Source organism: Danio rerio, chromosome 21, assembly GCF_052040795.2.
Source record: "Danio rerio strain M-AB ecotype USA chromosome 21, GRCz13ab, whole genome shotgun sequence".
NCBI lineage: Eukaryota > Metazoa > Chordata > Actinopteri > Cypriniformes > Danionidae > Danio > Danio rerio.
In genome coordinates this window covers 11,135,742-11,163,401 of record NC_141041.1, presented here as the reverse complement: position 1 = coordinate 11,163,401, position 27,660 = coordinate 11,135,742, and the positions used below count along the sequence as shown (strand labels likewise).

At 33.0% G+C, this 27,660-nt stretch overlaps 1 long non-coding RNA gene across 3 annotated transcripts; it reads left to right on the top strand.

Annotated features, from left to right (window-relative positions):
- The first annotated feature begins 1,794 nt into the window (after positions 1-1,794).
- Positions 1,795-26,382, top strand: LOC141379985 (uncharacterized). 3 transcript variants are annotated; one of them, XR_015520086.1, is made up of 5 exons: positions 1,795-1,853; positions 4,837-4,942; positions 6,098-6,256; positions 8,432-8,551; positions 22,940-26,375. It is a non-coding gene; the product is annotated as an uncharacterized LOC141379985 (long non-coding RNA). The 3 variants fall into 3 exon arrangements; XR_015520085.1 differs by lacking the exon at positions 8,432-8,551 and having other exon boundaries at positions 22,940-26,382; XR_015520084.1 differs by lacking the exon at positions 22,940-26,375 and having other exon boundaries at positions 8,432-9,796.
- Positions 26,383-27,660: the final 1,278 nt, after the last annotated feature.

Below are 27,660 nucleotides of genomic sequence, written 5' to 3'. Positions count from 1 at the left end.
TACAGCAGATACTTTTACTCTACTTGTGCTACATTTTTGGGCAAGTAATAGTACTTTTCTCTGTTAGAATATTTGGTTTAAAAATACCCCGACATATAACCCAACTACAGGTTAGCACCTTCCCAACTATGGGTTATTTTAACCCAATGCATTGGGTTATTTTGATTAAATGTTATTTTTTCCCATTCTGGTATTACTATTGCTACTATACCTTTACTGTACTACTATTAATTTTATAATTATGGCTGGGTAAATAAATAACATACAGAATATTGAAAATGCTTTATTTCCATTTCATTTTAGTTCCAGACACTGGAGACACTTATTTTTTTTGTTAAAATAAATCAAGAATCACAAACAGTGAAGAACAAAGTGCACACAGTTGTAAACTCTGCAAGCAGAAAATCATGTGCAGAATATGGAGCTTTGTGTGCTGTAGAGACTGTCCAGCAGCTGCAGCAGGCTTCACTCAGTGTCCACAATGTACAATACATTTTAACCACATCCGAACACTTCTAAAAGATGGTATTGGATGGTAAAACGGATATAAAAACCACAACACGGAGGTAATTTGTAAAAAATAACAACAAAATTATTGCGTTATTATAGCTTAAATCAACTTTATGACGCAAAAACAAAATTATGCATGCATAATACAGCTGTTTTGAGTCAGTTAAATCAGTTGATTGTTGAAATTAAAATGTTTAACCCAACTGGTTGAGTTATTAAATAAATACCCAAATAAAAGTTAAAAACAACTCAACAAAGCACCAAATATTTAACTCAACTGGTCATTCATAAATAACCCAATAAAGGTTAAAAATAACCCAACAAAGCAACAAATATGTTTAACTCAATCACTGGGTTAAATAAATAACTCAACGTTTTTTAGTGTGTACTCGAGTATGATTTTTAGTACTCTTTCCACCACTATGAGTGTGTATGGATGTTTCCCAGTACTGGGTTGCAGCTGGAAGGGCATGCACTGTGTAAAACATATGCTGGATAAGTTGGCGGTTCATAATGCTGTGGTGACCCCTGATGATTAAGGGACTCAGCCGAAGGAAAATAAATAAATAACATATGTTGTACAATACACTAACTATTAATATTGTAGCGAGTATACCGGTGCCACGTCGCCCTGGTCAAGGATTCACCCCAGCTGGCACCTCATCAACACTGGATCGATCTCAGCTGGAGCTAATCAAGAGGAGACACACATAAGCCAGCCCCACAGACAAGGAAGACGAGCTTCATTCTTTCATGACTCACTGCGCTAATGCTTGTGGCTCTCTGTCTCTTACCCACAGTGGACTCCAGCTATTGATCGATCCAGCACCCGAACTCTCACTCTACCTCACCACTTCCCCTGAGCACCTATCCCAGGAAGAGCACCGTATTTACACTGTTCACATTTGTTCACCGTGTAAATAAAGCACCCTCCGGGGAATTGTTTGTAACACCACGCCATTGTGTTTGTGTTTTCCCTCTGCCTCGCTACAATATATATGTATTTATAAAAGCTAAATGTATTTTTAAAAGTAGGCTAAACAAATAATCTAAATGTGTTGCACATTTCAATTTAAATGCGATTTTTTAAAATCTAAAACATTAATTTTTATCTAATACAAATATAAAAAATACAGAAACAAGAACAACAAAAATAAAAATTACTATTTAAAATTAAATACATAAAATAAATACAGGCAGAACTGTAAACACCTCGCTCGTCAATGTCAAAATGACTGAGATGGCCAATCAGGTTAAAGTAGGCGGGGTTTGCTGTCGCAAAGCGAAAACTCAAGTTCGCTCTTTTGTGGAGGAGCTGCAGATCCAGGCTGAAATAGAGTGAGGTAAGAAGAAGCAGCGACATATTTGATTTATTACTATATTAAGCTACTGTTGTATGGTAGAATTGTACGAGCAACAGTAATATCCAATCATGCAAACTTTACTTAACTAAAAAAAAAATGACTTTACCCCCTCAAGTAGCCCGTTTTAAAAGTGACATATTGTAGCATTCATGTGATACAAGGCTATTTCCTTACACAGTGTGACGAGACAGTTAATACACTCTCAGAAATAAGAGACAAATGTGTTTTTCAAAATATACACACGTTTTATAAACACGTTTTTTTAGCTAATTAAATAGGCACTACCTGAAGATTCACCAAATATCAAGTTTCCTGACTTTTCAAGAAGAAAAAGCAGAATTTCCATAAAAGGAAAGTAAACACTGGTCGCTTTTGTGCTTTGCATAATATTAAAAAGGTTTTAGCCTGAATATCATTCACTCCCTAAACTTTAATAGGCAATATAACAAAGAGAACAATGGATAATTTACCTCATACAGTATTTTGAACAAAAATCCTTGTGGTCATTTTGAAGCCAAAGCCATTTTGAAGCCAAAGCTCCTAAAGTTGATATTTTCCTGGCACATCCTTAGTTAACAGTTACTAAGGCTTCAGGCAGCTACTGTAGGCTTCAGACTCCATTTGACGTATAAGTGAAGTCAGTTGATGAGCGTGAAAGGAATAAAATTGAGCTGAAAATAGCCTAACAACAACAATAGGTGTGAAACACGAGATAAAGAAATAATTTGATAAACAGAAACTAGAATTTAAAGTTGCAAACAAAACTCCCTGATATTCTTTGACTTCCCAGACTTTTAATGTCTGGAAAAGATCTTTTAAATTGTCATGATATTACAGAAGTTCCAAGAACTATGGAAAACCATGTAATTTGTTCCTTTAAAATTTCAATATGGGTACATTTGTTGGTAATGTACCCTCTAAATACAGTAAAAAATTACATTTACTTCTGTAGAAATAACATTATATGTAAATATTGTAAAATGTCTGCGTACAGTTTAAAATTATCACTTCCAAAGAAATTGTCAAACCTTTCACAGTTTATCTTCAACCCTAATTAAACAATACTGATCAATCTAAAAAAGTCCTTAAATTATTTTAACCACTAAAAGATCTTAATCTGCTGACGTAGTTATGTAAAAACCCTTTCAGTGAGAGTTACAAAAGAGCACATAGTCAATACACTGTGCATGTCTGAGGTTTTATTGAGAGTCCGAGGCTAAAGTCAAAGGTGCCTCATACTGAAGCTCATTCTAGCTTATAGAGGAAAGAATCACTGTGTCTGTTGAGGAAACAATGCATGAAAAGAAGAAGGAAAATCCTCTAGAAAAGCTGAGCTGTCTAAAAATAATCTTTGACAGGAAGGTGAATAACTTTTTTGATCGAAAAAAAAAAAAAAAACCTAGATGGAAATGACTTGAGCATACATGCTGTGTTGACATGACAATTAGATTTATAATTAGATTATTAAGTATTTTTTAAGGCTGAACAATATATCAATACAATTTAAGCTGTATAGAAGTGTCTTAATAATAATATATACTGTCATCATGGCAAAGATAATATAAATCAGTTATTAGAAATGAGTTATTAAAACTATTATGATAAGAAATGTGTTGATTTTTTTTTCTCCATTAAACAGAAATGGGGGGAGATTAAATAAGGGCGCTAATAATTCGGGGGGCTAATAATTCTGACTTTAACTGTATATCGCTGCAAAGCACAATATTGCGTTGTCAGATTTATTCAATATCATGCAGCCTTAGAATGTTTTGAAATTCCTATTCTCTCCAAGACTGCATTTATTTGATCAAAAAAATATATTATCTGTTAATATTTATAATATTCAAAATAATAGTTTTGTGTTTTATGGTGAGGTAATGTAATCCTTTCATGCAATTTTGAAATCTGGGGCTTCTTGGGTCCAATTTTTTTCATTTAGAATGAAAGCATTCAAATGTTTTTTAAATTTATCAATTTTCTCTGTAGATTCAATTTACATATTTTTTAAATGCCATTTTTTAAAATAATGAGTATTTCCCCAGCAAGGAGATACAAATATTTACATTCATATATTCTAGGGATTTTTACAGAGGATAACATTTAATCATGATTTGACAAATTATATTTTATTATACTCTTTTTTTTTTCAGGCTGTTCACTCTATTTTATGAATTATCGAGTGTTAAAAGAGATTGTAAATTCCACTATGTGAAACATAGTCCATAATATGTTTAAAAAAAAACACAATTTTCTGATTTTTGTACTGGAAATGTATTTAAATTAGCATATATTTACTACAATACTGCCTCATTGCATATTTAAATGTAACATTTAAGAAAACATGTAATAAAAACACCCCAGGCTCATTCTGAAGTATTTTAAGTTTTGTCAGTTTAGTGGCTAATTTGTACAAATTCATACGAATTAGCCACTAAATCAAAAAGTTATGAATTCCCAAAAGATTGCGTTGTATATACCTATATACATTTCTGGAGAGCACCAAATACATCCCAGGAGCTTTTTTTTTTTTTTTTTTTTTTTTTTTTTTTTAATACAGTTTTTGTTTTCATGAATCCACCAAAGGCCACTGTGTATGCTTTTTCAGATCTCTGATTTCTCTCGTGAGAGCCATTCGTGCCTACTGTTCTCGCTTAAATCAACTAGATGCTGCTGTCGAATGACTGACGACTGACTGATCAATCGACTGACCCACCCTCCTCCTTCCCTCCTCCTTCTCTAAACCCAACCAAAAGTGTTTTCAAAAACACAAATTGACCCGCCCAACCACTTCCCTAAACCCAAAGAAAGTTTTAAAAAGCAAACCAGAAAAAGAAAAACGCTCACCTGATTTTTACCACGTTTTTCAGATTTTACCACACTCTCACCTTGTTATTTACATGTTTGTTTAATTTTTTGCCTTCTATTTTTGTCTTACCTGCTTTCTGGAACCATCCTTTTCCAGACTCGAACCCAGTTGTCGTGGTTAACTCCTCTTTGCGCCTCAAGTCTGCTGACTTACATGGCGAGCTAACTGGACTGGTAACAGCGTGAAATCCATCTATACGGAGGTAAGCAGTCAGCTGGTAAGTGCAAAAAGGAAGCCGTCATACCGCCCCGTAGTGTTAATTTTAAAGACGAAATGCAGCCAAACGTACTTCTGGCTACATAACTCCTGAAATGTATATAGTGCAACGTTTTCAGAATAAGCCTGTGTTAAACAAAAAACATGTTTCAATTCTTAATAAATCAACTGGAGAATTTTGATGATCAACATTGTTTTTTTTTCCCCTAATCATCAGCATTATTTTGCCTTAAAATATTTTAAAATGTCATTAATAGCTTGAACCACACTGACAGTAAAACATCGTCATTTATAATCTGATTCACAGTATTAATCCACGCCAGAGGTGCTTGGGAAGAAAAACCTTGGTTTTAAGTTATCTGATGATCACTGGAAGCATATTCTCAAGCTCACACACACCTCTTCTAAATGTAGGAGACATTTTAAAAGTTTGAAAGATGCCTTTGACATAAATCTAGATTCAAATCCACTTCTGGTTATTTTTGGGTTGGCAGTGCATGCTGCAGTACAAGCCTCGCTTGAGGAAACTGATTGCAACAAACCATTTAAGTTCAAAAACAAATCCTAATGAGTACTGTGAACTTACTCCATTTGAGCAAACAAAGCAATTTGAGCACAGTAAAAGTCAATAAATGATGAAAGTCAACCCAACTGAGTACTGTGAAACCTAATAAGTTAAAGCAACTCAAACCATTTGAGGAAACTGATTGCAACAAAACATTTGAGTTAAAAATCTATGAGTACTGTGAACTAACTCCATTTAAGTTGAAGTAATGTGGTATTTAATTGACTCATTTCCTTTAATACTAGTTCAAAAACTCTTTTCAAATGAGTAGAATTACCTTTCAGTCAATTTTGAGTTAACTACACTCAATTCATTTAATAAAGGCGACTGTTGGCTTTTACAGTGTAGTATTAATTAGTATTAATAGTATTAATTTGCTTCACAAGAAACATTCATAACTGTGATCAATGTTGAAAACACTTGCAACAATGAATGTTTATGAACAGCAGTACAGTTTAGTTCATCCAGAAGCCTGTTTATATTCAGTGACGTGAAGTTTACTGCACAGATGATGTTGTGTTAACCTGCTGCGCTGACGGAAGCGTGACATTCCTTTTTCCCTGTCCTGTCCTGCAGTGACGTGTGTCAGATGACAAATTCCAGCCGTTTTTGAATCCTGTCCCAGAGGCAGACACAACAACAACAGGAAGAAAGGCCATTTTCACAGGTGTCAGGAAACACAGGAAATAAACAAGCGGGATGCTGGGAAACAGCCTCAGCTGAGAACTCAGAGAGGTGAGGGATCTGACGGTTATTAATAGTATGTGGTGGGTATTTTCAGTGCTCGCGTTGAATGTTTTCTTAAAGAAACCTCTGGAAAGCAGGTTAGAGAGTCTGGATGAACTTCACATACATTTCTGAATGTCATATATATATATATATATATATATATCTTATATTAAAAACAAATACAAAAAAGCAATAACCAGTATACCCTGTAAAAAAATCTGCTAATTAACGGGTTCTGTATTTTGTGCATCATGTTTTTCTGTTTATTTATGGTTATGAATTGCATTATGGGACTTTGGTCTTTGCTCTTTCGACTTTTGATGTTGAAAATTCAAATTAACAGAGGGGCTTTATCTACATCTATTTACATTTAGTAGTTTAAAAGCATATATTGAAGGCTATATGAAATAATAAATGGAAAATTAAAGTATTCTGTTGAATAACAGAAAAGATATTAGGAAGTTTATTAGCAGGTTTTTGTATTGTAATTTACAACACCATCCTAGTCAATATATATCTTGAAACTATTAAAAATATCAATATGAGTAACTTTTTAAAGTTGTTAGAGCAAAGATCAAGATCCCATTATAATAAAAAAATAAAATAAACAAGAATATAAAATATTTTATATTTTTTTTTATTACAGATAACAGTGTAGGTGTAGGACAACATCTGAAGAGTTCAGATGCAAAAACCTTTAAGTGCCGTCTGGAACTTACTTCTACAATGACTATTTTTCTCAGCCTTTTATATTTGCATTCAGTTATTACATGTTAAAGGAAATTAAAGTAATGTATTCTTTGCCAAAAAAAATGTAAAATTACTAAACCCACACCCAAGAGTTATTTAAAAAAAAACAAAAAAGCTAATTTTAGGAGAAAATTTAAGATGGCACTTAGGGGGTTTTTGCATCTGAACTCTTCATATATTATAACAGAATTTACACAAGCGGTCAAAAGTTTTGGGTTAGTTTTTTTATGTCTAAAAAAATTATTCTGTTCATCTAATGTAAAATTTGTTACATTTTAAAAAATTAATTAAAAATTAAATAAATAACTGCTTTGTATGTAGTTTCAAATAAATGAAATTATTTCTCCATTCATTATTTCTTATATTACTATTACCATTAATACTAATAATAATATTATTATTATTATTATTATTATTATTATTATTATTATTATTGATATTAGAGGGATTTCTGAAGAATCATGTGACTCTGAAAACTGGAGTAATGAAGCTGAAAAATCAATTTTACAATGTGTACTGTATTTTTGATTACATAAATGCAGCCTTGGTGAGCAGGAGAAGCTTATTTTGAAACATTGTAAAAATCCTACTGACCCCAAACATTTCACCGATAGTGTATAAATTCTGGATAAAAATATAGGATAACAGTATATACAGTTGAATTCATAATTATTAGCCCTCTTTTGATTTTTTTTCTCTTTTTTTAAAACAAATTGCCCAAATGATGTTTAACAGAGCAAGGAAATTTTCACAGTATGTCTGATAATATTTTTTCCTCTGGAAAAAGTCTTATTTGTTTTATTTTCGGCTAGAATAAAAGCAGTTTTTAATTTTTTAAACACATTTTATGGACAAAATTATTAGCTCCTTTAAGCTATTTTTTTAACTGTCCAGAGAACAAACCATCATGTAACGTCATCATCAGCTGCCAAAGTTCAGTTCCAATACTCAAGACAGCAAGAACAGAGCATGCATGAAACTTCCCGGATGTGTTTAAGAAACTGAGGATGCACTGATGCAGACTTGAGCACTGATCTTGCGCTAGAAGTTATAGAAGTCATTGCGACTGGAGGTGGGGAGCGCTGCGTTTTTTTTAGATTTATTATAAAAGTATTATTATTAAGTATTATTATTATTATTATTATTATTATTATTATTAAAGTTCAGAGATATACCTTATTTACCTTAGGAGTTTCCCTAAATGAAACGGTCAATATAAACATTACCATGAACTGAACATCTTAATAAAGGAATAAACACATTAAGGGTGTTTATTTGCTAAAATTTGTTTTAAAATCTGTTTTATTTGTATTGTGCAACGTATATTTATAATTTTTTTAAGCAGAGTATATATTCTGAAAAGGGGAAAAACAATAAATCGTTTATTAATGCTGTAATGTTTAAATAATTTTCCATTTAAAACCCATAAAGGTCACGTGACCATCAGGAAGAACGCAGCATCTCATTTCTCCGAGGACTCATTTTCTGTTCTCTTGGTCTTTCGAGTTCGTTCTTCCGAGGACACCTGGCAAGACCGGTCACCAGAAGAACGCAAGTCCGTTTTCTGCATTCTTGGAATTGAGAAACAGCCTTTGTGTGAGTGAATGGGTGTTTTCCAGTACTGGGTTGCAGCTGGAAGGGCATCCGCTGCTTAAAACACATGTCAGAATGGTTGGTTGTTCATTGCGCTGTGGCAACCCCTGATAAATAAGGAAAAAACCGATGCAAAATATTGCGGTGCCACAATGTGTGTAGATAGGACAAGATGTCAGACACACAAAGAGCTTATAAAGGTATCCATATGTTATCCCAGTTCATTTTGAATGTTTGTAATGCATTTTTCTAAAGGTATTACTTTAAACCGGTCAGCTTTTTTCTGGGGTGATTTGCATTGGTTTACATTGTGTGCTCCTGAGTGAGTCTGAAAACATAGCGGAACACAAACTGCCATGACGTTGATTCCCATTCTCTATTAATAATCATTTGTCGATGTACTCTACTTAATACGTGTGACCATGACCCGGCCACAAGGCCACACAAAGTGTGCTAACAGAGAGAAACGACAAGAGTTAAAGAGCTCCAGATCTGCTCCGTGCTTCACTCATGCACGAACAGAGCAGTTCATCATTCCCTTGAGAACAGAAGAGCTCGAGTCCCGCGGCCAAACAAAGGCCTCGCTCGGAAAAACAGGAAGGAGTTGGTGAGAAATACCCTTTATCTGACTCCCCGAAACACGTCAACAACGCCCTTCAGAAACAAAGGTGTACAAAGCACCTTGTAAATACGTCTGATTTATGGCAACGCGCCGTGTTGATATTTCGACGGCAACAGGTTGTTTATTAGCCAGAGCGAAGTGCATAACGGCAACCAGAATGAGTGTTAGGTCGCGACCTTCGCAGAAATGAAGCCACGTCTGGGTCGTCCACTTCAACAACAATGAATCGGATGTCTAAATTTAGGAATAAATACGCAGACGAGAAATTGATTAGATGCTTGGAATTCCACAGGAGTCCTAAAAAACACCCCCAATAAAATCTTCAGGTGGCTTTGAAGCTCCCAGACAACATTTCAGCTTGCATTAGAAAAAGGACAGTTCACCAGGGTTCCCACGGGTCATGCTCTGTGGAGAAATTCTTGCTGCCTTAATTTTTAGTTGCATCAAATGAACTTTTCAAGTCATCTCAACTTACATCAGTCAATCTAAAAAATATCTGTAAATATTAAGTTAAACTTTGTGTAACTTAAGAACATTTGGTTGAAAACTGATTAACATATTAAAATAAGCTAAAGCAACATAATAATATTTGTTGTCTTGACTTTTTGTCATTACTTTTTTGTGCAGTGGAATTTCTGGAAAGTTATGGAATTTCAAATGATATTTTAGAAATCATTCCAGGATTTTTAAAAATATATTCGCTCTCCTAGTCATGGGATATCAGGGATTTTTGTTTGTTGTTAAATTGTAATTTTCATTTATCAAAACCTATTTTTTCTTTACCATATTTTTTATCATGCTGTTTGATGTCTATTGTTATTGTTTTAGGCTATTTTTAAGTTGTTTCCGTCTGATGCATTCAGTAGATACAAAATGTCAGGATAAGATTAAATTTAAGAGCTTTGGCTTCATAATGATCATTTCAAATAGTCCTAAAAAGTAGAAGACAGAAAAGTTAGATGTACACTGCCACACAAAAAGCAAGTATCTAGTTTTTTTTCACATTAAATTGTTGCCCTTATGGTGACTATTAATGTCATTTAAAATGACATTCATCCTCAAACCATTTTAATATTTATGTAATTTAAATGTTATGTTGTTTATATATACAGAAGCACAACAGTTGCCTTCTTTTCTGGTCATTAGATGTCATGGAAATTCAGCATTTTAGTTAGTGAAATCTGCTCAAAGTCAGGGAATTTGATATACAGCTTAAAGTGTCATTTCATTAAACTTTTCTCAGATATTTTTGAGCGATTTCTTTTCATTGAAAGTTTGTTCATCCAAAAGTCTGACACTTCAAAACATTTATAAAAAGACCGAAAGAGTAAATCTTTATCAACTGTGTGATTTATTCTAGTCTTATTTTTTTTTGACAAACAGATTTACTTTGCACTATAAAAAAAAAAAGTTCCAATGGGTGTATTTTTTTTTTTTTTTTTTTTTTTTAGCAATACAACTACCAATTTTGGTTCCCCCACATTGTTTTCCATAATGTGAAAAACATGTTAACTAATGATTTTTCAGTTACTAAGAACCTTTAGTGGAACGAATCGATTCTATTAATGTTAAATATTCTTGAGGGAATCGCTGATACAAATAAAGACTTTTATTTACATAAAAACATTGATTTATAACCATGTTTACAACATTTTATTCTGACATATGGCACATTTCAGCTTCAATAATGTTCCTGTCAAGACTAATTGAGTGTATTTTTATGTTTGCTGATCAATGTTTACTAAAGCCTACATTAATAACAGGGATTGTGTCTCTTCAAAAGACCTATTAAAGGGCTCAATCCATATAAATTGATTTATTTATTATTAAATATTTACTTTGAATAGATTTTTGAGAGACAGAAATCTGGAGTTGATCCTAAACTCTTTTTGTCAGTTTTGAAGATGTGAAAACTCCACGCTTATAGTGTAAATGAAATTTTCCACAATCTGATGGTGTCTTATAGGGCTGAAGAGTTAAGGTTTGTTTGGACATAAAGGCTCTCTTTGCCTCCTGCTGGTTGATTCGGTTCATACAGCATCTGTATGCTAACATTTTTTTTTTGTTGATCCCTGATTGCAACTGCATAATATTTGTTCTGTAATATTCATATGAAATATTATTATAGTATGTACTATAGGGTAATAATTATGTAAGATTTGCAACAAATAAACAAATACAACAGTAATAAATACAATAAAATAGTATAATAAATATAATTAAAAATCATAGTAATAATAATAATATACAATAATAAATTTAATAAAGTAATGTAAATAAAATATTATAATAAATATACTGACTTTTTAAATAAAGATAACAGATTTTTAAATTAATTAACTTTTTATCAGCTGCACTTCTGAAATGCTCAAAATTAGAAACTAATAAAATAATAAATAGAAATTAAATATTATAATAAATATATAACAATATTATACAATCATAAATAAAAATATGTACAATAAAATATTGTAATAAATATATAATAATAATAATAATAATAATAATACACAATAACAAATATAATAAAGTAAAATAATGTAAATATTATAATAAATATACTGAATTTAAAAAATATATAACTGAGTTTTAAATTTCTTTATTTTTTATCAGCTGCACTTTTGAAATGCTCAAAATTAGGAACTAATAAAATAATAAATAGAAATAAAATATTATAATAAATATATTATAATAATATACAATGATAAATTTAATAAATAAAAAAAATACTGTATAAATATATATTAATAGTAATAATAATATTATACAATATTATATTTAATAGAAAACTAGTAAAATATTGTAATAAATATATAATAATAGTAATAATAATAATAATAATATACAATGATACATTTAATAAAATAGATAAATTAATAATGTAATAAATATATAATAATAGTAATAATAATAATAATATGCAATAATACATTTAATAAAATAAAACAAATAAAATATTTTAATACATATATAATAGTAGTATTAATAATAATAATAATAATCATAATAATAATAATAATAATATACAATACATTTAATAAAATAAAACAAATAAAATTTAGCAATACATATATAATAGTGATAATAATAATAATAATAATAATACTAATAATAATAATAATAATAGTAATAATAATATACAATAATAAATGTAATAAAATAAATAAAATATTATAATAACAATATAATAATTTATGTAAACAAAATCATATATAATATCTGTTATTATAAGATTTATTTCCTCTTCTATATAAAATAATGTTTATGTATATATGTATTAGTAGTATTAATTATCATGCATTAATACATTTTCTAAAATAATAATATAATAAAAGATTTTTTTCTGAGAAATATAATTAAGTTTAAATAATCTTATATATATATTCAGAATTATTTAGTGACATTCATTTTCTTTCAAACTGAATTGTTTTCCATCAGATACCACCTTAACTTGTCCTAATGATCAATTATAACACATTTCTGTTTTATTTGAACCAGCTGAGCTCTTTAGCCATCTCTTTCAGCATACAGATTTGATCAGACTTTATAATGGCTCTGTCACATTAAAGCAGCAAATATAAATGTTTTCAGTGGCAGGCTGTTCATCAGCTCTTTGTTTCTACAAAAGACATGCTTGTTATCAGTGTTTGGCCAGATTAGCCTTTTCCCATCACAGAATAATGTAGATGTCAGTGTTGTTCTTGTTTCAGCTTGAGCTGTTTGGAACTGTTACCTGCTGTTCTCTTATCTGTCTGGAAAGAAAATAAAACCAGTTCACAAACAAGAGGAAAAACAAGCAATCATTAGGGCAAAATAAAATAAAATAAAATAAAATAAAACTAAATTAAATTAAATTAAATTAAATTAAATTAAATTAAATTAAATTAAATTAAATTAAATTACATTAAATTACATTAAATTAAATTAACGAGCAATGCAAGCAAAGAAAACTGTAAGAAGTAACAGCTTTGTTTAACTTTTTAAATCTTTAATTTACTTTATTTTAAATTTTAACAAATATATCTGTAACATTGAATGTTTAGAGAACATTATTTATTTATTTATTTATTTATGAATGGAGAAACAATAGCTCTCTTCTTACATCCAATAACCTTAAGGTATTAAAAAAAAAATAAGGTATTAAAAAAAAATCTCTTTAATAATTAAAAAAAAATTTGAAGACAGCATGGCGGTGCGGTGGCGCAGTGAGTAGCACTGTCGTCTTACAGCAAGAAGGTCGCTGACTAGAGCCTCGACTGGGTCAGTTGGCATCTCTGTTTGGAGTTTGCATGTTCTCCCCGTGTTCGTGTGGGATTCCTCCGGTTGCTCCGGTTTCCCCCACAGTCTAAAGACATGCACTATAGGTGAATTAGGTAAGCTAAAATGGGTTGCAGCTGGAAGGGCACCCGCTGCTTAAAGTTGGTGGTTGATTCCTCTGTGGTGACCCCTGATTAATAAAGGGACTAAGCTGAAAAGAAAATGAATGAATAAATAAAGACAGCATTAAACCACCCCGTCACTTCTAGCTCAGAACTCTTAAAGGGGAAACACATCAAGAACAATTTGTGAATTCTGGCACATATGAAAATGTATGCCGCCACAATATATAACAAATTATGTTATAATGTTATTGTTTTGTTTTCAGAAATGTCAAAATTAAGTAAGCTTTTCCTCAAACAAGGTAAATAATACAGAAAATGATGTATTGTTTTTAGTTTGAATTAAGTTAATTTAATTACTTTCTCATATGCAATTGTACACAGCAGCACCTTATAACAATATACAATGCAAAACTTTCTCCATAGGCTATGCATTTGTATACAGCACCTTATAACTTGTAAATCTGTACAAACAAGTCAACATCCAGATTTTTTTGACTAACTACATCTCTGTTTAATGTTTATCATCTTTTTTCATTTGTATTTCGTGTTGTCACTTGTCACTTTATGTACAGTACACTGGAAGCTTCTGTAGCCAAAACAAATTTCTTGTGTGTGTCAGCACACTTGGCAATAAAACCGATTCTGATTCTGATTTAGCTTACCTCTCTGGCAGACTATTTAGAATGCTTTAACTTAATGTAAAACGTGCTTAATTTAATCAGAGTTATTTCTGAAAACAAAACAATATTTTTTACTTAAATAAAATGTGTCTTAATTTGAGAATGTTTGGATATTTGGACTAGAAACAAGATAATAGGAAAATATACAAGATATATATAATAAGTTATGTTGAATATATATATATATATATATATATATATATATATATATATATATATATATATATATATATATATATATATATATGTCTTTGGACTTTGTGGGAAACCGGAGCACCCGGTGGAAACCCATGAGAACGCAGGGAGAACATGCAAACGTATATATATATATATATATATATATATATATATATATATATATATATATATATATATATATATATATATATACATACAGTTGAAGCCAGAATTATTAGCCCCACTAAATTACTGTGAAATGTTCACTTTATGTCTGATAATATTTTTTCTTCTGGAGAAAGTCTTAAATAAAGTCTTTTATTTTGGCTAGAATAAAAGCAGTTTTTAATTTTTTAAAAAGCATTTTAAAGTCAAAATTATTAGCCTTTTTAAGCTATATATTTTTTTTTGATAGTCTACAGAACAAACCATAATTATACAATAACTTGCCTAATTACCCTAAGCTGCCTAGTTAACCTAGTTAAGCCTTTAAAAGTCACTTTAAGCTGTGTCTTGAAAAATATCTAGTCAAATATTATTTACAGTCATCATAGCAAAGATAAAATAAACCAGTTATTAGAATGAGTTATTAAAACTATTATATTTAGAAATGTTTAAAAAGAAATCTCTCCTTTATTCAGAAATTGGGAAAAAATAAACAGTGCGCTAATAATTCAAGGTGCTAATAATTCTGAATTTAACTGTATATATATCTTTGTGTACAAAAAGCAGAGGCTTTTGGAACGTGTTTTGAAAGCGATCATTTCTTCTTTTAACCACCGGGAGGCGCTAAGATCCAACACAAGTATCATCATTTCAATCCTCACTTTAACTTTTTTCTCTTGAGTGCTGACAACAGTAGGCTACCTTGTATTATAAATAAAAATGATTAAAAAATATTTAATGTGAAGCAGAGAGAACTACAGAAAAACAGGGTCAACAATTACTGAAATTAACTCTTAGTTATGTACGACTTCATATTGTGGCTCTGTTTTTTGTTCTTGCATATAAACTCATATAAACTGTTATTTGCAAAATGCATCTTCCTTTATATTTAAAATCCCTCTTTAAAATATTTTAATTGAAAAATTCAATTTAAACAGATATTTAGGAGGGATGAAACTGCAGAAATGCTTTCATTCATTTATTTTCATTTCGGCTTAATCCCTTTATTAATCTGGGGTCACCACAGCGGAATGAACCGCCAACTTATCCTGCAAATGTTTTACACAGTGGATGCCCTTATAGCTGCAACCCATTGCTGGGAAACATCCAAACACACAACATTCACTACAGACAATTTAGCCTACACAATTTACCGCATGTCTTTGGACTGTGGAGGAAACCGGAGCACCCAGGGGGAAACTCATGCGAACATTGGAAGAACATGCAAACTCCACACAAATATGCTAACTGACACAGCCAGGGCTCAAACTAGTGACCTTCTTGATGCTAGGCGATTGTGCTTCACATCACCACTGCAACGCCCACAGCAGAAATTGCTATTTTTATTGAATTTTTATCAGCTCCACCTTTGAAACGCTCAAAATTAGTGACTAATAAAACTGTCAAAGACTGATGACCCCTGACAGCTCCTGTCAGCACGAACAAACCCCTCAGCTTTAATATCCAGTTCCAAGCTTGTCCCAACATGCCTGACCTGTGAGCAGATCTCTCCAACCACACTGCAGATCCTAAGATTCTCTGAGAACCCTTTAAATCCTGATTAGTTAAATTATTCATTGGACATTAACATTAACTTTGATGTTTGAGCGCTTTATTGCCAACTCAAGCTCAGTTATCACACTTGTAGCCTGGAAATATGTGTCAGTAATGAATGGTGTTCACCTTAACCCAACAAATGGGTAAAAAAAACTCTCAAATGTACAACATAAACTATTTTCTGCCATGCAGTGGACGGTGAGATCAAAATGACACCCTTTCACTAGGATCTATGAATGTTACTACAAGTACAGGCCAGCAGGGGGTGATGCCATTTTGTAAAAAATTACATTGCGCCTGTACACTAACAGTCCTGAGGTCCAGTGGTTCCCAAAGTGAGGGTCGAGACCAAGAGGCAACCTTCCTCTCTCCCTTATGAAGCCAATACGGAAGTATCTGAAACTGCAATTCATCGCCTTTGGGGGCTGGCTCCGGGAAGTCCAGATGTTTTCTGACTGCAGTGGTAAATTGGCCAATTTTACAGCTGATAAATATGTTTACAGCCTGGTACAAAAGATGGTTTGGGTGCATATAGCTAATATTACTCTTCATGACAACTGTGAGGGGGCTGAATTTTTTTATTTATAACTCATCCATTTTATTTCTATTCAGTTATATTAGGTATCCATAATTAAATGACAGCTAGGTCTAGTTGGTTGCTGTCATGTCATTCAGGCTGATTAGTGGAGTGCGGGGCACAAAGTAACACATTTTGGTTTCTGTCAAATAATGAACAAAGAAATAGTGTTAGACCATATATATATATATATATATATATATATATATATATATATATATATATATATATATATATATATATATATATATATATATTATTATTATTTTTTTTCCAATAACACATAAGCCTCTGGAATTATGATGGTCGGAGCTATCGTTTCTGTGCAGTGTTGCCAAAAGTGCCAGACGTAAAAATGTTACTATTTACCCTACCTGCGGGGCAAGTTGTAGCAGACAGAGGGTTTGTTGTAACAGATGCTTATGAAGGCAGATTTCACCCAACTAATTTAAATTCAGTTTACTTTAAATAATAGCTATATTTCCTCAGTAATTGGCTCATTTCTAATTTATTCTACATAGCACAGTATGTTTATTTATTTATTTGTTTATTGGATAAACACATTTGAATCTATTTGCATTATTATCCATTTATTATATAATGCATTTATTTGCATTATTAGCAATAATATATATATATATATATATATATATATATATATATATATATATATATATATATATATATATATATATATATTCTATTAAAACAATATTTTCTATTTACAAAAAAACATTTTTATTTAAAAATTCTCAACATTACACTCAAAATTAAAAAAATATATTTTGTTAGTTTAATTTGTGTCCAACAGTGTGTGGCTTAATTGTAAAACCCTGTTACAACTAACCCTGCTGTGTCATGTTTTCCTCAAAACTGGCTGGCAGTCATTGTGTGTTTTTTTACAATTTTCAAAATGGTTTCATCTTTTAGCCTAGAAGACGATGATCACAGCAATATAACATTTTATGTACACATTTTCACAGATTTTTAAAAAATAAAAATATATCGACTATAATAAAAACTACTTTTATGCTGCAAAAATGGTTTCTCCTGTGTTTCTCATCCAAAATTCGCCAAACTTTTTCAATAATTGGCAGGAAGACATCTTCCGACAATGTGGTAAAAACCTTGGAAACATGCCATGGTTAACCCTGAGCAAATACCTTAAAACTCCATGTTACGTTTAACCCTGTGTTACTTTATGCCCCGCGCTTTCCTAGCTGCTAATTACTGCATATTTATCGTATTTTTGTTTTATGTGGCTTTACTCAGCCTTTTGGAAATATTCCCTACAATTATTAGATAATATGGCATGCTGTGCACTTAATTGTGCTCACAAAACATTCACGTGGCCTCCATTTCCTAGGTGAGTGAAATGATATGCTAATAGCACCTTTAGGGCAACCACAACCACATTACTCCTGCATCCTCACAGTGTCTTTTTAACTGTTAAACTCCACTTTTAATAACAAAGCCACACTTTAATCGAAATCTTAACCAAAAAAACAACATCAAATCCAAACTTATTCTATTATAGTTTCCTCATATTTCAAGTTGGAGATATTGATGTACCACAGGGTTCTATTTTTGGACCTTTTTCATTTTTATTTTCTACCTGATAATGCCATCTTCATTGACTTAAATGAAATCTCACCATTCAAAACCCCAGCAGAGATTGAGTATCGTCTGTTTCAGGGCATTAGAGAGCTGAGAAACTGTGGAATGTGTCAACACAAAAACTATCACCACACAAACAGATTCCTCTTGACTCCCAGCTTGGGTAAACACTGAGGATCGTCTCACAGGGACAAACATCTCTCATGGGTTGTGTTCTCAGCAGTCTTGTTCCTAATGTTCCCCAATACAATTTATAAGGGTCTGCTTTGACCTCTGGCCTGACCTGACATCAACTTTTGTGTGCGTGGGTGACCGTCCATCGCAAAAGACAGTAAGGTTACTGCCCTGGGGCTCAGAGTCTGTGAGAAACGGACGATAGGTTTTCGGACAGACATGCACACGCTGGAAAACATTTGCACATGGGAATAGTGACACAATATGTAATGTTTACAGCCGATGGAAACAGATGCTTATGGTTGTATGTCAAAAAGCTAACAAGGTCACACGTATTTTATTCTATAAGGAAAAAACAAGATGCAGTGAAATCACATGATTAAAGCTGGACCTCATGGCCCATGATCTGCAGCTTTTTTCTCTGTAAATTCAGTCATTCACTCTTTTTCCTTTGGCTTAGTCTCTTAGTTATTTAGTTGCCACAGCAGAAATGAACCGGCAACTATTCTGGCATATGTTTTAGGCAGTGGATGCCCTTCAGCCACAACCCAGAACTGGGAAACGCCCATACACACTCACATTCACACACTACAGCCTTTGGACTGTTTTTGGAGAACATGCAAACTCCACACAGAAATGCCAACTGAGATGGTGTTGTTGTTGTTGTTGTAGTAGTAGTAGTAGTAGTAGTAGTTGTAGCAGTATTCATGGTAGTAGTATCGATTGTAATTGTGATTTATTGAAGTATTAGTTCCTGTAGTAGTTGATGTCGTTGGTATAGTGGTAGCAGAAGTAGTGTGTCGTTGTAGCAGTAGTAGTAGTAGTAGTCGTTGTTGGTGTAGTAGTAGTAGTAGTCATTGTAGTAGTATCGATCGTAATTGTGATTATTGAAGTATTAGTTCCTGTTGTAGTTGATGTCGTTGGTATAGTGGTAGCAGAAGTAGTAAAGGTGTCGTTGTAGCAGTAGTAGTAGTAGTCGTTGTTGGTGTAGTAGTAGTAGTAGTCATTGTAGTAGTATCGATCGTAATTGTGATTATTGAAGTATTAGTTCCTGTAGTAGTTGATGAAGTTGGTATAGTGGTAGCAGAAGTAATAAAGGTGTCGTTGTAGCAGTAGTAGTAGTAGTAGTCGTTGTTGGTGTAGTAGTAGTAGTAGTCATTGTAGTAGTATCGATTGTAATTGTGATTTATTGAAGTATTAGTTCCTGTAGTAGTTGATGTTGTTGGTATAGTGGTAGCAGAAGTAATAAAGGTGTCGTTGTAGCAGTAGTAGTAGTAGTAGTCGTTGTTGGTGTAGTAGTAGTAGTAGTCATTGTAGTAGTATCGATTGTAATTGTGATTTATTGAAGTATTAGTTCCTGTAGTAGTTGATGTTGTTGGTATAGTGGTAGCAGAAGTATTAAAGGGGTCGTTGTAGCAGTAGTAATCGTTGTTGGTGTAGTAGTACCAGTAGTAGATGTCGTTGATGTAGATGTTGTTGTAGCAGTGATTGCGGTAGTAGTAGTAGTAGTAGTAGTAGTAGTAGTAGACGTTGTTGTATTAGTTGTAGCAGACGCTCTAGTAGTATCAGTAGTGGTAGTCATTGTTCTAGTAGTGTCAGTATTAGTAGACATTATAGTAGTAATAGTTGTGGTTGTGACTGTAGTAGCAGCAATAGTAGTTGTAATATAAGTAACTTTCTGTAGTAGTAGTTGGTGTAGTACTTGTGATTTATTATCATTGTCATTTATTATTACTGTTGTGCTTTCTTTCTTTTTACTGTCATTATTACTATCATACATTACTAAGCATTGTTGTTACTCCCTAACTCTGACTGGTTTCTTTTTTATCTGTTTTACTTATATCTGCGATACTTGCTTCATTCATTGGCTGATATTGTTCCTAATGTATGTAATCTGACCTTTCCACCAAGTTACCTTTACATGGACACACACACACACACACACACACACACACACACACACACACACACACACACACACACACACAGACATACACACATACACACACACACTAGCATGAAAAGGTACAGCGTCATACCACCCGGTAGCATTCGTTTTTACCTTAATTGTTTTATGTTCAATCAAATAGCATTTATACAAACTGAAAAGTGAACTTAATTCCTTCAGGTTGCCTCAACACAAATCAGTTATGTGGAACCCATATTTTTTTACAGTGTATAAATATGAATATATTTCCTTAAATTCACATTCAAATTCTGGATCATGTTTGCTACCTCAATCCCAATTCAGAAAATGAACTGGAATTCAAATTTGGAGTGACTCGTAACCCTGCTAAAAAGTCCTATGCCAGCCCAGCTGTTGCTTTTTTATGTCTGACTGGTAGCAGGAAAGCATTTATTATTTTAGCGTCCAATTACAAAGACACATGCCCTGAACAAACACGCCATGCGTTTGCCTGCCGTCCCCCTTCCATCCACAAACACAGGGAGAAGACTGAACCTCACCAACTGTTATAGGCCATCTCACTGAAATGAGCCTGGTGTAGAAGCCTGTCTTTGTGTTACTTTTTAAATTGCGGGTTAAATCGAGAGCTCAGTGGGGAGAAAAGACTCATTGGTATATTTAGGAGCACACAGCGAGAGAACTGGCTTCTTTAGTCAACTTGTTTTTTTTTATTTTACTGTTGTAACATTTTCATAAAGTTTTTGGCATCACTTCCCAGTGATTAATGCAAATTGATTTGATGTCAAAAATTTGACATCCATTTGACATGCACACATCAATGGCATTTTGACTACCAAAAAAAAAAAAAAACACAAACAAAAAAAATTATAACTTTTTTCATCTGACAGCTTCAATTCCAAATTTACACTTACTTTTTGTATCCCAATGCATATACCTTAAAGTTAAAACAACATCAAATAGGCATCTAAAATTGTCAAAAAAAGGCTCATTCTGAAAACGTACCTCTATATACATTTATGGAGAGCAGCAAATATGACCCAGGAGCTATGTTTTTTTTTTTGTGCAGTTTTTGTGTTCATGAATCCACCAGAGGGCATTGTGTACGCTTTTTCAGATCTCAGATTTCTCTCGCGAGTGCCATTCGCATCTACTTTTCTCACGTATTCACTAGAGGTTGCTGTCAACTCATTGACAGACTGAGCAATCGACTGACCTACCCTCCTCCTTCCTTAAACCCAACCAATAGTGTTTTCAAAAGCACAGATTAACCGCCCTGTTATTTAATTGTTTTTATATTTTTGTTTTTGTTTTACCTGCTTTCTGTAACCGTTTTAAGCCAGACTCTAACCCCGTCGTCTTGGTCAGCCACACTCTGCGTCTCAAGAGTGTCGACATACATGGCGAACTACTGGACAAACTGGTAACAGCGGGAAAAGTCGTCCATACGGAGGTAAGCGGTCAGCAGGTAATCGCAAAAAGGAATGATGTCATGCCGCCCCGTAGCATTCGTTTTAGAGACGAAATGCAGCCATATGTACTTCTGGCTACATAATTCAAGATCTCCAGAAATGTTATAGGGCTACGTTTTTAGAGTCATGTTGAACAAAAAAGAAAAACATCAATAATAAATAATATTTGACTAGATATTTTTCAAGACACTTCTATACAGCTTAAAGTGACATTTAAAGGCGTAACTAGGTTAATTAGGTTAACTCGGCAGGTTAGGACAATTAATCAAGTCATTGTATAATGATGGTTTGCTCTGTAGATTATTGAAAAAAAAAATAGCTTAAAGGGCTAATAATTTTGTCCCTAAAATATATTAAAAAAATTAAAAACTGCTTTTATTCTGGTCAAAATAAAACAAATAAGACTTTCTCTAGAAGAAAAAATATTATCAGACATACTGTGAAAATGTCCTTGCTCTGTTAAACATCATTTAGGAAATATTTAAAAATGAAACTCAAAGGGGGGCGAATAATTCTGTATTCAACTGTATATGTTCCAAGAATGATTTGACAATGTTGATGAATGATTTGATAATGTTCTCAGTATGCTATGAAAACATTACTTATCTGCTTCTTTAGTAAGAAAACTAGCTTTTAATCAATTAACAGATTTTACTGTAGCATTTTGACAGTCTTTCACTATATTAAAACCATGGTCATTTTTTTTTACAAAGTACAGTATATTCTTCTCTCTTGATTTGACTCTCACTAGTGATTTGTCTTGCTTTACTATTCACAGGAGAACATACTAAACTATGTAAGAATTTTCATTGTATTATTTGCATTTTATTGAATCATATTTTTCATAACACTAGAGGGCATCCCAAAGACTTATTCATATTGGAATGGATTGCTGTGAGTCTAATGAGTACAAATGGTGTTCAATAAATAATGAATCTTTGTGCCTCAAAAATTCAAGCTTTCCATGAGTCAGATGTTCCGATTGCCGTTTCTCCACAGCAACAGTTTGATGATCCCAGAAAGCGCCGTGACCTCTGCCTCTCCTTGTGTATTGTGGCAAATGAATATCAGCAGCTGTTGCACGGTGTGACTTCTGTTCTCCATCCAGCACGGCTGCCCAAAGTAACCACACTGATTAATTACGACACAGAGATCTGGAAGCTTTTGAGTGGACAACACACGGAGCCAGTGAAACAGACTGCAGTTTGCATCTGGATACAGAAAAAGGTTAATAATTTTAATTGCTCCAATCATAAGAAGGATATTTATGGTTTTTCTTGTTACATCTGCTGCAGCCGAACGTGACCTGAGGAGTAGTATGAGTTCGTACAGTTTGATTTTTGATTAAATGTATGTGTTGGTGCAGAATGAACAGCACTGTAATAATTTTATGTTCATTTTAAAGGGTTAGATGTCCCTACTATCCAATGGGCCATGAAAGCAGGTCAAAGTGATAATTGCAACCAAATGTTTATGAGTCATTAAGAGAAAATTATCAAAGCCTTGGGTTATTCTACTTACTACTTTATACTGACAGATTAAATGAGATTTAATATCTAAATCTTTAAATCTCATTTATTCTGTCAGTATAAAGTAGTAAAATAACAATAATAATTTGTAATAGATATTGGGCATCATTATAAAGACATTTAATCTTCAATTATCTAGATTTCATTCAGATCTAGATCCAAATTAAATGATCCAGCTTAAAATCTAGACCCAAATCTAGAACCATATCCAGATGCAAAACCAGATTCATATCAACACACTGTACGTTCAGATCCAAATTCAGATTATATGCTAATTGAAATGTACACCTAGTTCAAAACTAGATTCAGATCCAGACTTAGATCCAAATTCAGATTATATATAGACCCAATTGCAAATTCAGACCCAAGTCTATAACTAGATCCAGAAAAAAAATCATCTGTGCTATGTTTAGATTCAAATCTAGTTTTATACCAAATTACTATATGTTCAGATCCAAACTAAGATCCGAATTTTAAGTCAAATCCTACTGTAAATGTACACCTAGATCAAAACTAGATTCAGATCCAGACTTTGATTCAAATTCAGATTCATATTTAGACCCAAATTTTAATTCAGGCCCAAATCTAGAAGTAGAACAAAAAGCAAACCAGATTCAAGGCAATTTTCAGATTCAAAATCAGTTTTACACCAGATGCAAAACTATATTCAGATCCAAACTAAGATCAATATTTAGATACAAATTCTAACTGAAATGTACACCTAGATCAAAACTAGATAGAGATCCAGACCTAGATCCAAATTCAGATTCATATCGAGACCCAAATCCAAATTCAGATCCAAATCTAGAATTAGATCCATAAGAAAAATCAGATTCAAGGCTATGTTCAGATTCAAATTCAGTTGTACACTAGTTTAAAAACTACATTCAGATCCAGACTGATATCCAAACTCAGTTTCAAATCCTAATTTAAATTTATACCGAGATAAAAACTACATGCAGATACTGAGATGCAAATTTAAATTTATACCCTATCAAAACTAGATTCAGAATCAGATTAAGATCCACATTCAGAATTAAATGCTAATTTAATTGTATACATGGATCAAAACTACATACAGATCCAGATTGAGACCCAAATTCAGTTTTACATCCTAATTTAGATTTAAACCTTGATCAAAAAACATACATTTCCAGAATGAGATCCGAATTCAGATTCAAATCTTTAAAGTTATACCTAAATCAAAACTACATGCAGATACAAACTGAAATCCAAATTCAGATTCAGATGCCTAAACTTACACCTAGATGAAAACTAGATTCAGATCCAGATTGAGATCCAATGTAAGATTAAAATCCTCATTCAAATTTACACCAAGATGAAAACTAGATCCAGATTCAGATTGGGATCCAAATTCAGATTCAAATCCTAATTTAAATTTACACCTAGATGAAAACTACACACGGATACAGACTTAGATCCAAATTCAGATTCAAATCCTTACATTCACACCTAGATCAAAACTAGATTTAGATCCAGACTGAGATCCAAATTCATATTTAAATCCTTATATTTACACCTAGAACAAAACAAGATTTAGTTCCAGACTGAGATCCAAATTTATATTGAATCACTATTTAAATTTACACAAAACTACATACATATGCAAATTGGGATCTAAATTCAGATTCAATTTAAATTTACACCTAGATCAAAACTACATGCAGATCCAGACTGAGATGAATTCAGTTTTAACATCCTTAAATTTACACCTAGACCTAAACTACATTCAGATTGAGACTGAGAACTAAATTCAGATTTAAATCCTAATTTATGTTTAAACTGATTAAAAAAGGCAAAGGACAGAGTCAGATTTCTTTCAGATCTAGATCCAAATTTGAATGTGTACCCACATTCTTCTAGACATAAATATACCCAAAACCATATCCAAAATTGTCTGCAATTACGGATTCAGGTTCAAATATGCCCAGATTTATTTCTAGATGTAATTTCAAATATACTTATTGGTTTACCCAAATCCAGATTCAGAACTAAGATCCAGGTCACATCAAATTCAAATTTTAACCTATAATTGTCCCTAAAAACTGAATCCAAAACTGAATTTAATGGTACAGCCTGTCAGATTCAGATATATTCATATTCATAGTGAACACTATGGAATTCCCCAATAAAAATGATGTGCTGAGAATCTGTCTAACACACTTGCACATTGGCAGGCTTCAGTTTCTCAACTCAAGTAACTCTTATCAGAAGTAATAAAGTCGGCAACAGCTGTCAATCCCTCCCCTCCTGCCTGACTCTATGCACTTGAACTATGCAGCAAGCTTGTGAAAAGTACTGCAGAGGAAACGCTACGATTTCAACAACCTCTCGAACAAAAGTAACCTATTGCGATAAGCAGAAAACAGATTATTTAATCTTTGTTTTGTACAGTATCAAGCAACATTCAATTTTCATTCGAACACAACCTTCAATTCTCATGTTACTTCTAGTTTTACATGCACACAGTCTAGCTTGCCAGCGCATTTGACTTAAATCCAATCCTCTTTCTGACATGACACTTGATTTAACCTCGCTTTGACATTTTCTCATTTCCAGTTTTAACATTGTCTTCCCACCTTGGATTACTGAGGCACTTGCTCTTGCATAAATATTCTTATCATAAAGTCATTTTTTTTTCAGTGTAAAGGACTACCCATCCCACACTGCCATATTGCGTTTGATGGTTTTGATAAGGAAGTCATGCAAAGCGATGCTCAGGAATGCAGTCAATGTCTGATGTTAGATATCTGTTTGAAGTGTCGCTATGACACCAACATCAAACTCTAATTAAAAAGGAATACTAAAAAGTCTCATTTGGTTATAATACTATTGTAAATTAAATTTTTTACTTTTTTTGTTGCTTTTATTAAACTGGAATTCATACACATTTAGCAAGATTTCATTCAAATCTATGTCTGATTAAGCCAAGATACAGTATTACCCATGTAGCTGTTTGTATTTTAAAGACTTCAAGTATTTATAAACATAATAAAATATAAACCTAAATTAATTTGTTAGCATCTTAAAGACTTTTTAATTATATTTTACATTAAATAAAATATATTTTGGACCATTAACAATATTATTTATTCATATATATTTTTCATAATGCATGTTTTAAAGCTGTTTGTATCTTAAAGTCTTTTTTTACGTACATTGTATATATAAATGAAATAAAAAATAACCCTAAAGTCATTTGTCTGATTCAGCCAGGTTTACTATTAAGAACTGTTAGTATCTACCATTAGAACTGTTAGTATCTTAAAAACATTTCAACTATTTTAAACAGAAATTTTATTTTGTTAAAATTTTATTTTTACCTTTAACATTATTTTTTGCAACCCAGGCTCATTGCACATACATACCCAGGTCTACATTACTGGGGACAGCAAAATACGTAACCAGAGGTATGTCAGTTTTTCTTTTTGCAAATTTACCAGAGGGCTCAATATATACTTCAGCCAACCAAGCCAGCTCGCCGTCAACTGACTGACTGACCCATCCACCCCTACCCTAAACTGAACCGATAGTGTTTTGAAAAGCAGCCTAGAAAAATAAAAAAGTCATGGGTGCGTGATTTCACCACATTTTAAGCTTGTTATTTATTTTGCTTTAGTTTTACCTGGTTTCTAGAGCCATTCTTCGACGGACTCAAACGTTATCATCGCTGTCAACTCCACTCTGCGTCCCAAGTCTATTCACATATGCGGCGAGCAACCCAAGCTCATTCTGGAAACGTAGCCCTGCGGACGTTTCTGGAGGCCGCGATTTACGTGGCCGGAGGTACGTAAATGCCGCTTTTGGTTTTTTTTCGAGCTAATGGCGCGGGGCGGTGTGGCGCTGCTCCGCCCCTCCTCTTCGCGCTCGCCGGCCGACGGCTCGCCTCCGAGTGGAGGGCTTTCCCGATGCAATCAGTTTGAGCCGGAGCCGGCCGCGGTGGACGACGACCAGGATCGAGTCCGGGGAACGGCGGGTTCCGGAAATCAGGTAAGACGAAAAACGGAATCCGGAAAATAAGGGCAAGAACGCGGCGGGATCCGAAAACGTGGTCGAGATCGAAGACGGGGGCTTTTGCTTTTTTTTTTTTTTTCCGATCCGGCGGCTTTTCGTGCGAGAACGGCGCGGGCGCGAACGCCGCGCGCTCCCGAGAGGCGCCTGCCCGAGACG